The sequence below is a fragment of the Micropterus dolomieu genome, linkage group LG04, assembly GCF_021292245.1.
Source record: "Micropterus dolomieu isolate WLL.071019.BEF.003 ecotype Adirondacks linkage group LG04, ASM2129224v1, whole genome shotgun sequence".
Taxonomy (NCBI): domain Eukaryota; kingdom Metazoa; phylum Chordata; class Actinopteri; order Centrarchiformes; family Centrarchidae; genus Micropterus; species Micropterus dolomieu.
Window position 1 is genome coordinate 19,506,077 of NC_060153.1, and position 13,640 is coordinate 19,519,716.

Genomic DNA, 13,640 nt, shown 5'->3' on the forward strand with positions numbered 1-13,640 from the left:
GAATGTTTTATTTCTGTACTGTGTTTTTATTGCATGTAGAGTGGTGTTTTAGCTTGTTGTGTTTCAACCATTGGTGTGTTTTAATTTATGTGTTTTAACCTATTTTACTAACTGGTATGTATGTCCCTGAACGCCACACACCTCCACTGACGTGACAAAATTAAACGATTAGCAACAGGTGCGGATACCGACAACAGATTGGACAGGACTTTCTAAGCAGAACCATCAGAGGTGGAAGAGGGACAAAGGTTGGGCCAGAGGGATACAGGGAGAGACAGCAGGGAACGCGCCTGCTGAGGACATGGAGGTCCGATGGAGGACAACAAAAGGGAGAGGGGCGTTGAGCAGGAGGGCAGCAGTAAACGAGAGATCTGTGGGGAAGTGGCCGGTCGGACGGAACAGGCGCGGCGGGCGAGCAACCGTGGGAGCAGCAGTAAGGGAGCCGGCAGCAGTAACGGAGCCAACAGCCGACTGCAGCAGCCAGTGTCCGCCAACGCGACTTCACTCAGCCCTGGGCGGACAGTGTGACTGTCGTCCAGGAAAACCGGACAAGCGGTGGAGACGGAGGGGCTGACGGAGCGAGCCGTGTAACCGCTGACGGGGGGACTGAGGAACTCACTATTGCCTCGCTGCCGAGAGCTAGCGAATGACTATTTATTCCCCTTTTGTATAGCTCTCTTTTTAACCTGTGTCAGCACATTGATATTAGTTGGACCTTTTTTTATTTTTATTTTTTTAACTTGTAGGCTAGTTGTGGGGTTTTGTTCCTTGGCTGGTTTTCCCTCAATAATAGACTAGAGACACACAAGTCATTAATCTGATATCCCCCTTGAGTGGGTTTCCAAGAAGAAATTTCTCAATTCCCAGAGCACATGAACTTTCTAAACTTTTGGTTTGCAACATGGTTTTCACAAGAATTCAAAGGTAAAACACTTTCTCTTTTTGGTTCTCTTTACATGGGTATTCTTTAATATAACAACCTTGTGATAATGTGATTACATTAAATATATCGAGTTTCCATACCCAGAGTGGTTTCTTACTCCCAGGAAGGCTCCACTGAGGCCTTCCCTGTGTACACAAGTTCACTGGTCAACTTCTATTTTCTGTTATACATTTTGCATATCTATGACCTCTTACATTAATTTAGATAACCTTAGTGACTGGTGTTCCCCACTCTTTTAGTTTGTCTCTCTCTCATGTGCAGAGTGTTCACAAAAAGTTATTTAGCAAAGCAAACGGAATTTGTATCTAATGGATCCTTATCTTGTCTTATGTGTTTAATATGTCAAATGACCCTCCTCCTTTGTTTACTCAAAAGTTGAACCTTGTTTTAAACAGCTGTAGAAGTAATAATTCAACTCCCCCGAAATGTTGCACTCAGTATTGGCAATAACAATTAAGTATGTGAGCTGTGTCGACACCATTTTTAAACTAATCATTCCTTTAAAACTTGTGACTGTATACAACTGTTTTTCTGCAGATAGACGATAATTAATTAGTATTTTTAATTGTAGTAATGTTAAATTTATTTTAGCCTGTGTGGTTTCTGCTCTAACCCCGATTTAAAAGAATCCTAGGGCTCAGATCTCTTCCCTAGGTGGCGTTGTCAGTGTTTCCTCTTTAAATATATTTTTACTTAAAGCTTTTAATTGAACTTTTATCAGGAGGGCCACACAGCAGCACGTGCCAAGAGTGCAGCCTTTTCTGCTTCAGCTTGAAGCCTTGCAGATGTTGAAGATTTGCTGCTGTTTGACACAGTACTTTTCCGACAAGAGCTTTTGCAGGAACTTTTGGATTGGACACTTGAAATGCTGTCCTGAGGATCCACATTAATCCCATCAATATAAACACTTTCAGCTTGATGGCACCTTTCATTGTAAGCCAACCCTTTGTTTACCTCAAATGAAATCGGTGGCACTGAGCTTTTTTACCTTAAACCACATGACATGTTTTTCCACCTCTTCTTTAGGTAATAAACCTATCAACATTTCATGTTTTAGAGCATTAAACTTTGCCAAATTACCTTTCTCCTCTTGTACAAAGCCCCTTTCATCTATCAAACCAATAATTGTCTTTCATATTCTGTGCTGTTTTTAATCTTACCTTTCTTGTTGCAGGTTACCAGTTTTTTCCAGAAGTGCTTTTTCTGTCATTTTAATAGTCTGCTTTTTAACAGAAGGGTCTGAACCTGTAACAGTGGAGTTCATAGTATCCGAACCACACTGCAGTTGTGTCTCAAATACGAATTCAGTTCAGCTCCAGTTTAAGCTATTTGGCCATAGTCAATTATTAATTTTTGTATTCTTGTAAAAAAACAAAAAACAAATTTGGATCGCATAAACAGTCACTACCAATGCATTGGATTTTAAGCGCAACATTATGTGTGCACACATTTCCAACAATGGCCATTCTTTGTCTGTAACCCTACACATAGCATTGGCTGGCTCGCCACTGCTAACATTCCACTGGCTCCGGTCCAAGACAGGTGAGGATAAGTATGGCCTACGAGCAGCGCAATCCAACGTTGTCCTCAGCGAAGCAACAGCAGACAATGGCAAAATCCAACGATGTTCTCAAAGTTTTCCTCCTATGAGCAGTTTATTGACTTAAATAGGGACTCTTTGCTTATCAAAAAGTCCACTAAGGTTGCTGACAGGATGAGTACAGAGAACTGAATCAGGACTTTGTGGATTGGTGCAATCTAAACCACCTTATCAATGCAGCAAAGACTAAGGACTTCCGCAGAGTGGAGATATGCTTACCATTACTTATTTAACCAAGATACCTGTTGTTGAGTCCACAGTCTCAAGACTGTAGACTCCAACAGGTATCTTGGTTTCCAGGTTATCAATAAACTGGATTGTAAAGACATTGTTAACGCCCTTTACAAGAGGGGCCAGAAGAGACTGTTCTTGCAGAAACTAATGTCTTTTGGAGGGTACACTCCTGAGGACTTTTTATGACTCTGTGGTGGCGTCAGCCATCTTCTTTGGTGTGGTATGCTGGAGTAGCTGCATTACAACGGCAGACAGGAAGAGGCTAAACAAACTGATTAAAAAGGCCGGTTCTGTCCTGGGATGCTCACTTGAGCCAGTAGAGGTGGTGGGAGAGAGGAGAGTGAGAGCTAAGCGCTCATCCATCCAGACCTTGTCCCTCCCCCTTCATGCGTCACTAACATCACTGAGCAGCTCCTTCAGTGGCAGTCTGATACACCCACGCTGTATGAAGGAGAGATTCAGAAGATCTTTTCTTCCTGCAGCCGTGAGACTTTATAATCAGCACTGTTAAGCATTAAACAGTAACCACAACTCAGAGACTGAGTGAAAATCTATGCACAATGTCACTTTGCATTGTTAATATTGAAATTTGTTTTTATCTGTTTTAAAGTCTCAAGGAAAAGCACGCCAACATGCATATAGTCACTTGCAGTGTTTCATATTTGGTCATTTGTTTTAAAACAGGTGTAAAAACAGTTTTTTAAATTATAGTATTGTATAATTTATTTTTGATATTGTTGGTATTATGTTTAATGTCACTTATCACTTTACTTTATTCCATGCTATCCACTTATTGCTATAATGTTGAAATTTCTCACCTGTGAGACAAATAAAGGCTGATCCTATCTTATCTTATTATTTTATTTATGACACGTGCACTAGATCAAATACTACTAAACTAGATCCTGTCCTGTGACCTGTACGAAGTTAGTTCAACATACCAAGGATATGTTTTCGTTATCTGGCTTAACTAACCCTAAAAATCGCGATCGGGATAAGCTGTACCACGAATCTGGTTATCAACACGGTAAGTCAACCCGGGGTTTCCCAATCCAGCCAGGAGCGCGTTCATATAAAAGAGGCGGTGTTAGCAGCAGATGACCAATCGCAGACATGAACAACTCCACTGTCAGCACAGTGTAATATATTTCAAACGAAGAGCAAACTGTAACACTACAGAAATACGACATAGTCCAAGTAGCATGCCTGCATCTGACATATGCAAGGAGACAGAAAATCGCAGACAGTGTGAATGGTCTAAATTAACAGGCGTAGTATATAATAATGTGTTGATTTGATGTGTTCTTATGAGCTGTATGAAAATATCAGCCTTATTCTTTCAGCTCTGCTGTGTCGGCGTTTCCACATTAAAAGACACGGGCCCTTCTCCCTCACTTTAAAAAACTTGTCGTCACTTCAAAAATTAGATTATTTATTTAACACACTCAAAAGTGTTCCAAACACTGTTCTAAATTAACTTCATAACTTCAAATAGTGGTTGAAAGACTGAATCTCAACATTTAGGCTACTGAAAACTCACCGGCGGAACATGCTACAGTTTCTGTAGTAGGCCTTTAAGAAAGCTATAGCCTACTAACCTAAAATAGATAGCCTACGTTCATATTAAAATTTTGTATTTCAATATCCCTACCAAACTGCTCATAGGGTACTATTCAGCCTAACATGAAATGAAACCCACAGCGTCAGGCTGTGTGAAACGGACTGGGAGGAGATAAAAACTATTAAACACATTTCAAAGCAGTAAGTAGTCTTATCCTACTGTAAATACCCGTAGGCAACAATAGGCTAGCCTAAGGCTTTTAATCAGTCTCTGTAGGATGATATCGCTATAGACAAGAGTTTCTTCACATCACCGCAGCAAACATAAAGCAGCCTATAGGCTAAATAAGTCTGTGGGATTTCCTACAGGTGGTGATGTCATTTTCCAAGAGAGCTGATTGGTCAGTTGGCGACGTTTTCATAGAGTTGATCTCTTATCTGGAACATAACCTGCTCCGGAGCAGGTTAGCCATTCAGCATAAGTTACCATGGAGATCTACCTCGGTAAGAAGTGAACCACCTTCGTGGTACTGAAAACTCAGGGTTAAGCCTGAAGTTACCTGGATAAGCTCAAATCCTGCTTCGTGGTACAGGCCCCTGAACGTTCTGTTTTGAACTGCTTTTTCTACCAAAGGCTCTGTTCTAGGTATTACCGAGCCAGAGGGAGCCGGTGTTCCATATATGATCATGTGCTCCCACACTGACGGAACAGCGACACTCAGGCTGTGTCCGAAATCTCCACTCATTCACTACTCCCTACTCTCTGTGTAGGGAGATGAATGTAGAGCACTATATAGTGAGCTCACTCACATTATTAAAACAACACTTTCGGACACTACTCCGATCATTATTTCAGCACCGTTAATTACGTCATTGCCGTTGGACAATCATTTTTTTCTATCAGTGCAATGCATGATGGTATATAAGGCTTGGTTAGTGACCATCGGTTGTACACTACTTTTCAAAATGCATTCTAGGATACACTGAGTGGACTATATAGGGAATATTAATTATCACTATACATTCGGACAGCACTACAAAATGGCGAGTTCACTATATAGTCACTCTGGCTGTTCCGCCCAACAACAACATCAGCTTGGTAACATGCTTCAGGTCTTGGCCAATCAGAAGACAGTGGGCTTTAAGAGGGGGGGTCTTAAAGTGACAGGAGCATCTACAGCTTGTTCAGAGAGAGGCTGAAATGAAGGACTACATGAGGAATCAGTATAAGAAAAAATTTTTTTTGTGAACTTTGAATCATGCAAAGCTGCCATACAGGAGTCACAGAACTACAATATAGGACTAGAAAAGCAGTATAATAGGTCTCCTTTAAACTCATGCCGTGTCCAATACACAAGTACATTCATAGGTATCAAAGGAAATACAATACCACTTTCATTCCTCGTACCACGTTGCATGGTCAAAAGACTGTTTGCTCCCATCTCTTGGGTCAGCAACCCAGTAGTTATCTAGCTAGCTATGTTACTCTTGACAGCCCCCCGAAGCCAATTACCCTTACCACAACCATCACAGAGTGTTGCTGTGCATTACCACCACCACTCCACTAGATGGTGCTGTCGCAAAAGAACTATGGTCCTAGAACTGTGGTCCCAGGATTGCAGGGGTCCTGAAACTGCAGCCTCCGGTACTGCAGCTACATACTATTGAACCAAATGGCTTTCACACCATCTTTTAATGGGTGACTGTGATTGAGATGAAATCAATCTGCAATAATGAGTATTCATGTGTTAGGTAAGGTTACATGTAATTCAGATGTTCACACAGATTTTATATCGCTGACAAACCAATTTCAAATCTATAGGTTTACCAAACGGTTCAGTGATTTACCATTAAGATCAGTTGGATTAAGTGTTGGTCAAATGTATTTATGAGCATTGCATTGTGAAAGACAATTACTTCATATGAAAGGTATTTCTTTGATGACACACTGATTAGGTGTGGTGAAAAAGTTAATGTGTAATTTTGTGTTTTGTACTTAGTCGATTGAACATATGATTACATGTTTGAAAAGGCTTTTTGGTTATCTGCTTTGAGTATTGTACTAAGAGTTGTAAACTTTTACCATATACTTACGATAATGGTACCAAAACGATAAAAATAAAACTGTATTTGTTCATGCACAGTCCATATAACACAGAAATGTGATACACCAGATTCTTGTGGATTTTGATACATTTCTGTTTAGCTAAACATTTGACCAGATTCTTTTCTCAATTACATGTTTCTCCTACTGTAGAAGGTAAAGAGAAGCAGTGAGACCTCCTGTTTCAATAATGAATTACAGTTTTTTTCAATTGCTAAGATCTAATGGTCAAACCTGAAGTCACTTTTTCAAAACTCTTCACACAGTCTCCTTTACCAGCATGCATCTTGGCCAAACAGTTAATCTCAAATATTCAATATTCAATTCAATATTGTCTTTATTGTCCACCTGTTTCACCATGTGAAAAACCACCAAAACACTTCATACAAGCCTCAAAATTACGTTAACTCATTCAACCAAAACACTGGCAACAATTCTGACTCAGAAAGCAAACTTTGTCACTCATAACACACTGACCTACAAAACACTAACAACAGGAAGCATTACGTGAATTTGATGAACTTTTATCTATGAAATGTGATTTTTTCATGCAAATCAGTATTTCATTAGAGAATACAGTTGTTCTCAGTCACGTTGGTACATTTCTTTAATCAGAATTGAAATTCTACTTGTTCTACTTGCAATCTACTTTACAATCTACTACTACTACAGATTTCTCTACACACATAGACATAAACACAAAATGTACTTTGGTCCACATACACTTCTGTTTCGCTGACTGTGTGAAGAGTTTTGACAATATGACTTCAGTTTTGACAAATGCAGGTTAGCAATTCAAAAATGAAATGTAACTATAAAACCAATTAACAAGAGAAATACTGCCATCCAGTGGTAATTGTCCTTGGTGCATTCCATGGCATTGGAATGGAGGCACCTAGTATAAGGATAAGAGGTAATGAAAACAAAAGTGGCATTACAGTGGAAAGAAACATACCATCCATATTAGTGGAAGACATACACTCTATATTTAACACCACACTATAAGTATAGTGTGGTGTTGGATATGGGTATTTGTTTGCAATAAGGAGGAAATTAAGTTCGACTTCAAACTGTGTCCCAAAGATAACTGGCCCACCAACACCACTCTTTTATCTCTTAGGTATGTCAATTTCAATATTTAATCATAGATTCAGTAATTTACATCATATGACATAACTTAATATTTGTAAAATCACCCACTAAGGTGAGATGCTCAGTTATGTTATCTTGTACTTTTGCACTGTGCAGATTGTGGAAAATGTGTGGAAAGAATGTTTTTGGATACATTTATTTTTGGCTTAAATAGCAATTACAAGTTCTTAGGGCCTAGAAACTTAAATGATCAGCATTTAAAGTAAAAATATAAATTGTGCCAACAAATCAAATTAGTCTCTTGCTTCAAAAAATGTGAAAAGGTCCTGATAACAATGAATCTTTATCTGTGCTTTATTATCAAGTTTTTTTCACTTGTGTTCTTTAGCTGGGGATTGCACTCTGTGTTTATTTTATCCTTTGCACTGTAAAATCTTACAAATTATATTAAATACATTTTCTCTTATTACTGTCTCAGTTTCAAGTTTAAACGATTTAATTATCAGAACTGGTCATCATGAGTACTCCTACAATGAGTTCAGAAGACTAAATGATCAATGGATTGTTTAAGCAACTCATCACATTTAGTTATTTCAAAATAATAAATATTAGCTTTATTGTACATACTTCCCAGCATGCATTGCATTCAGGTGAAAGAACTGTACATGGTGGAGTTCGTAGTTTGCCCTTTTATACATGTTTCGTAGAGGATTCAGGACTCATCTTAGAAAAAGCAGGGCTATCATCAGTTGTTCATTATATAGTTTTAAAAAACCCAAACAACAGCAATATTCCTTTTTTTATTTGAACAAAATAACAACCATTTATACAAATAAATGTTTATACTTAGGATATTCTCACATTATTTAGGTCTATTTAACCACTATAAGAGGTACAGAGCAAGTGCAAAAACTGAAAAAAATATAATTCAGAGAAGATTCAGTAATATAATTCAAATAAAAATGATAGAAAGTTTGACCTATTGATCTATTTATCATTAGGAGACATCTTTAGAGTAATCATACCACTATAAAGAATCAAGACCTTTGAGCTTAGACTCACTTTACCATCCACAAGTATTGTTCCCAGTATTGTGGTCAGTAATGAACATTCATGCACAGACCATCATGAATGCCTCCAAAAGCTTACCCTATGCATATCCTCAAACAGCTTTACTGCAAGAACATTTTCCAGTCTTTTGCAGGTAAAGGAGTGGCTGGAAAAACCCACTCGCAAAAGTAATGAAAAGGGAAGTTCTTGTTAATATTCTCCTACCATGGGTAAACCATGTTCTTAGTTGGGAAAGAATAGCAACACACCACAAGATGTATGTTCCCACAAATGACAATATGGTCACCAAGATAGTAAGAACCGCTCTTCTCTTCATGTTGTTATCTCTTTCCATTTTCCCCTCCCCTGGCCGAGGCCTTTTTAGAGCCAAAAGAACCGAAAAGTAGCAGAACAACATCACTGATATCAAGACCATCCATTCAACCACAAAAACAACATGTGCCTGGGGAAAGAGTGCATAAAATATAGTAAAACCAATAATAACTGCCCAAGTTACTCCAGAGAAGGCTGCTTTGTACCTCAGTGGTTTATACCTGAGGAAGCGTAGAGGGTGAACCACAGCCAGAAACTGTTCTATGCAGATACAGCACTGCAGCAAGGGTCGGCCGCTCCACAGAAAACCAAATGGAACTGATGATATAGGTTTCATGGAGGGGAAGATGAAGACGAGACAGCCGGCGACATAAATCAAGCCGTTGAGAATCTCAAACACAGCCAGGTTGAGCGGGAAGAACTCTGCCACCAACATGCCTCCTGCTCTGGTCGCTATGAGCCACACAATATAGCTGTTGGTTGGCAGACTCAGGAAGAGATTGATTGTGGAGGCGGTGATTGTCAAAATATCAGTGTCAGAGAGAAAAGATGCATTAGATGAGTTCATTTTCCTTGAAATTTCAGTTCAGCCTTTCAGGGTAAAGTACTCCAATCTGAATCAGACTTAGAGGAGACAGAAAAAAAAGGGCTCAGCATCGTAGTTTAATCAAATCTACTGCCAAAATCAGAGAAAACAATTGAGCCGAATGTGATTACAAGCTTAATATGATGTGATTACTAAAATTAATAATGTAACATATTAAACAATTTAACAGAAATTAATACGAACCACTCTTTCTGTCCTGTTTTGGCAATGCTGATATTCGAATGCTCACATCAGATGTGAAGTCCTCATGTTTGCAATGCATCACCTGCTCAACCTCAACTCTCTGGTAACTAAACATGCAAATTATGTTAATATACATGCAACCTGTCACTCATTTATCAACAGATTATCAAAACATTGCAGGCAAAACAATGATCAAGCTTTGAATATTCTGGCTATTATCAGTAATGGGAGTTACTCACTGTTTCAGCTGCTTCACATTTTACCAGCTTTTTATTGAACACAGTTTCAAGTGTTCACAATACACATGGTGGCACAGAATAGGTGCAGTACATTGACAGTAATAAGTAGAGCTCCCCGAACCAGATGAGTTTCCCCACCCTGTGGAGATAAAGGATGGACTGTATAAACCCAGTTGTTAAAGCTCAGCTTGTGCAAATGGTTAAGGTATTGGTAAACTCCATAGTCTTCAAGCAACTTTGCAGTCCTGCCAATATCAGCCACATTACATAACCAGTGTGAGGATGCTGTTGACTGAGAAACGATGGTTATAGCCACATCATGAGATTCAACAACAGATGAACTATTCTCTGCAAGGTGATTTTCATATTGTATCTGAAGACTGCTTCACAAGTTCTAACCTGAAATGTAATGTTTCTTTGATCATTTTGGGCTTGTTAATACAAAGTAAAGAATGCACAATAACTCTTTGTCAACAACAAGCATATACAACAATTTCCTAGACAGTTCACAGCAATAACATACTGTACATAATTAAACAAATTCACCCATTCAATCTAAAGCTGCACAGATGTTGATTCAAACCTGGTTAAGAGTTGAACAGTGTCTTGAGTTCTAGTCAAGCAGCAGTGTAGTGAAGATTTATAGTGTCACACAAATAGCCTTACAGGCTCTTATCATTTTCCTTACTGCTGTCTGGTATTGTAACTGAACATTGTGGGTTTGACTAACTGTATAAATTTAATTTGTAAACAACAGGACAAATTTAAACATTCTTTATTATTTATTTACAACACACCACACAAAATAAAATCCCTCCCTACCTTCCTCTCCCATTCCCAAACAAAGAAGAATTGAATCTCACTAAGGATGGGCAGATCAATGCTGTGGGATCGATACTTCGATACTCACAAGCTACTCATTTGATATAGATTCCTTTAAAAAATCAGTAATAAATTACATAAATACAAAATGCGGTCGGATGCAGCACTTCCAAATGTTTTCAGTGCTTTTATATAATGTTTGTGCCAATAAACATCCCGGACATATTTAACTGGCCTGTATCACATGACTGTGGAAACCTTTTTTTATTCAAACTGTCAGCAGACATAGTATCAAAAGAAAACATCCAAATCACATACAGGCAGATTAAGCATTTGAGACAACAAAAAGAAAAGCAGGGTTAATGTTACACAACAGTTAGGGTTGTTGTAATATACATTAATGTTATTTCACTCAGTGTGTACAATACAGCAGTCCCAGACATTTCTGTAGTAGTTTGCTGCCTCCAACACCTGTAAGTCTGCATTAGGGCCATGGCCATGCTTCAAGTCTGTTAGGTGTCAGCCATTCAAAACAGCATTGTACATTGGATCATTTCTCTTGCAAATCATGTAAGTTGAGAGAACAAACAAATGTTCCTCCTATAAGTCACTGTGCCATCAACAATGATGAATGCGTCATTAAAGTTGAGCTTATGGTCAACTGTCCATTTATTGGTTGAATATGGCAATGTGTTTACAGTCTCGGATTGTATTTAATTTTTATTTTTTACAGTTTTTCTTGATTACTTAAAGATTATAACCAGGCTTTAAACTAAAATTTCAAAAACATAATGCCATTTTTCAAAGAGCACACCCATTTCCTACTGCCTACACCATGTGCTCATTCAATATTGCTCACTCAAGTCAGCAAAACTGATCGCACACCAATCAGGATCTTAAATTGATAGATAAAAGGCTCAGAGTCAGTTCATTCAGTTTTGGAACAATGGATCCAGAGAGACGTGAAGGAAGAGGTAGAGGACACCAGAGAGGAGGAGGGGGAGGAGGGGGAGGAGGAGGAGGAGGAGGAACAGTAGGGAGAGGAGGAAGAGGTAGGGGTGGTGAAACAGTAGAAGTAGTAGGAGGTGGAGGATGAGTAGGGAGAGGAGGAGAAGGTGGAGGAGGACAATGTGGAGGATGAGTCTTTGTCCTGTCCTAGACGGAATGCTGGGGCAGAATGAGTTTTTGTTGTTGTTTGGTGTGTTGTACTGTACAGTACATTAAGGGATAAAAATATGCAAACGTATACATTTGTTGTTTCTTTTGTTGTGTTCATCATGTGAAAAGGTTTTTGAGGGGGAGAATGACAAGCAACATAACCTATAACCGGTTTTTGTAGTATTGTTTTGAATTTATCTCACCATTGTGTAAGAATGTGTTGTAGTGTGTGTGTTTTTGAGGGCAAAGTTTGGTTTTTCAGCAAGATTGAATGCTATTGAGTGGAGTAGTTTCATTTTGACCTGAAAATAGGAAGCTTGGGGAATTGGGTGAGAAGTTTTGAGAAAAGGTGTAATTTCAAGAAATTTCTTTAAGCAATTGACAAAAACTGTAATATGAAGAGACTGGAGTTTTGCAAGTAATGAAAGGTTATTTTTTGGTAGAGCTTGATACTGCTTTCCAACTTGTTGGGTTGTTTGCATTGTTAGTGCAGCTGGTTGAAGGACATGAAGAGGTATTAAGGGCGCAACAGTATACTTGTTTTTTTAGGGGGTCTGTTTGACATGTTGATGTTAAGTGTATGAATATGTAAATAATATGCATCTAACATCGTGTTTAAACTGTAGCCTCACAGAAGTGGCTGAGGAAAATGTACAATGTTCATTACACATGATATGGTCAGTTAAGTATATTATAGCTGCATAAAATTTGAGAATTAAAAAAAAAACTTCTACAAACAGACAAATTGGGCTTCTGATAATGTTATTGTAGGAGACAAACAATAAGACCACTAATCATTTTTGTGTTTTGCATTATACATTACTTGTTTGTGCCATTGCATATGTTATTAAATTTACAAATGATGACATAAACATTTATAGTATGACTTTGACAGTGGACGTTTGCACCATTATCCATACAGCTTTAACGCCATGGGTGTCACCTGAAGAAAACACATGGAGACCCTGAAGGATACTCTGCCACTAATGGCTACGTCCTTCAAGTAGCAGAAAAAAGAGCAGATAGCTTCTGAATTCATAACTCTCAACCAGATTGTGGCTGAGATTATCAACTATTTCAGCTCTTGAGTGCAATGTTCCACACTTTCTCATCCCCGGGTGTCTGCATTGCTCTCTGTCCCTGTCTTTAGCTCCCCAGACCTGCCATCCTCAAGTTATCCACCAGCTGCCCTCAGACTTTCTCTACTTTCCCTGTCAACTGACTGCAATTTCCTCCCCAACTACACACGGGGCCTCACTTGTCACATCTGCTCCACAGTTACATGGCCCACTCCTCACTTGCAACTCATTCTCTCAGCCACTCACCATATATGAAGTTTTATAAACTAGATTCGGGAACTAAGGCCACGCCTTAAACTCATCCAATTTCCGCACACCTAGTACTTAAGCACAACTTTTCCATTCACCTCCCCTCGTCTCGGCTTTCTCATCCCTCCCACCCAAATCCCTTTCTTTTTCTCTCTCTCCCTCCGCTCCCTTCTCTCTCTTTGTCTGCATACAGGAACCGGGGGGTTTCCGCACGTCTGCGGAACAAGAGACAACTCCCCCACCCTGAGTCTCGACTCCACCGGTTCATGCACACCTTCTCGCCAGTAGACACCGGTCTGCTCTCCACTCACACATCCATCGGTGTGGATCCAACTCCTCCCCTTCATTACTTACCTGTCCTCCCCTCAACCCTTCATCCATCATACC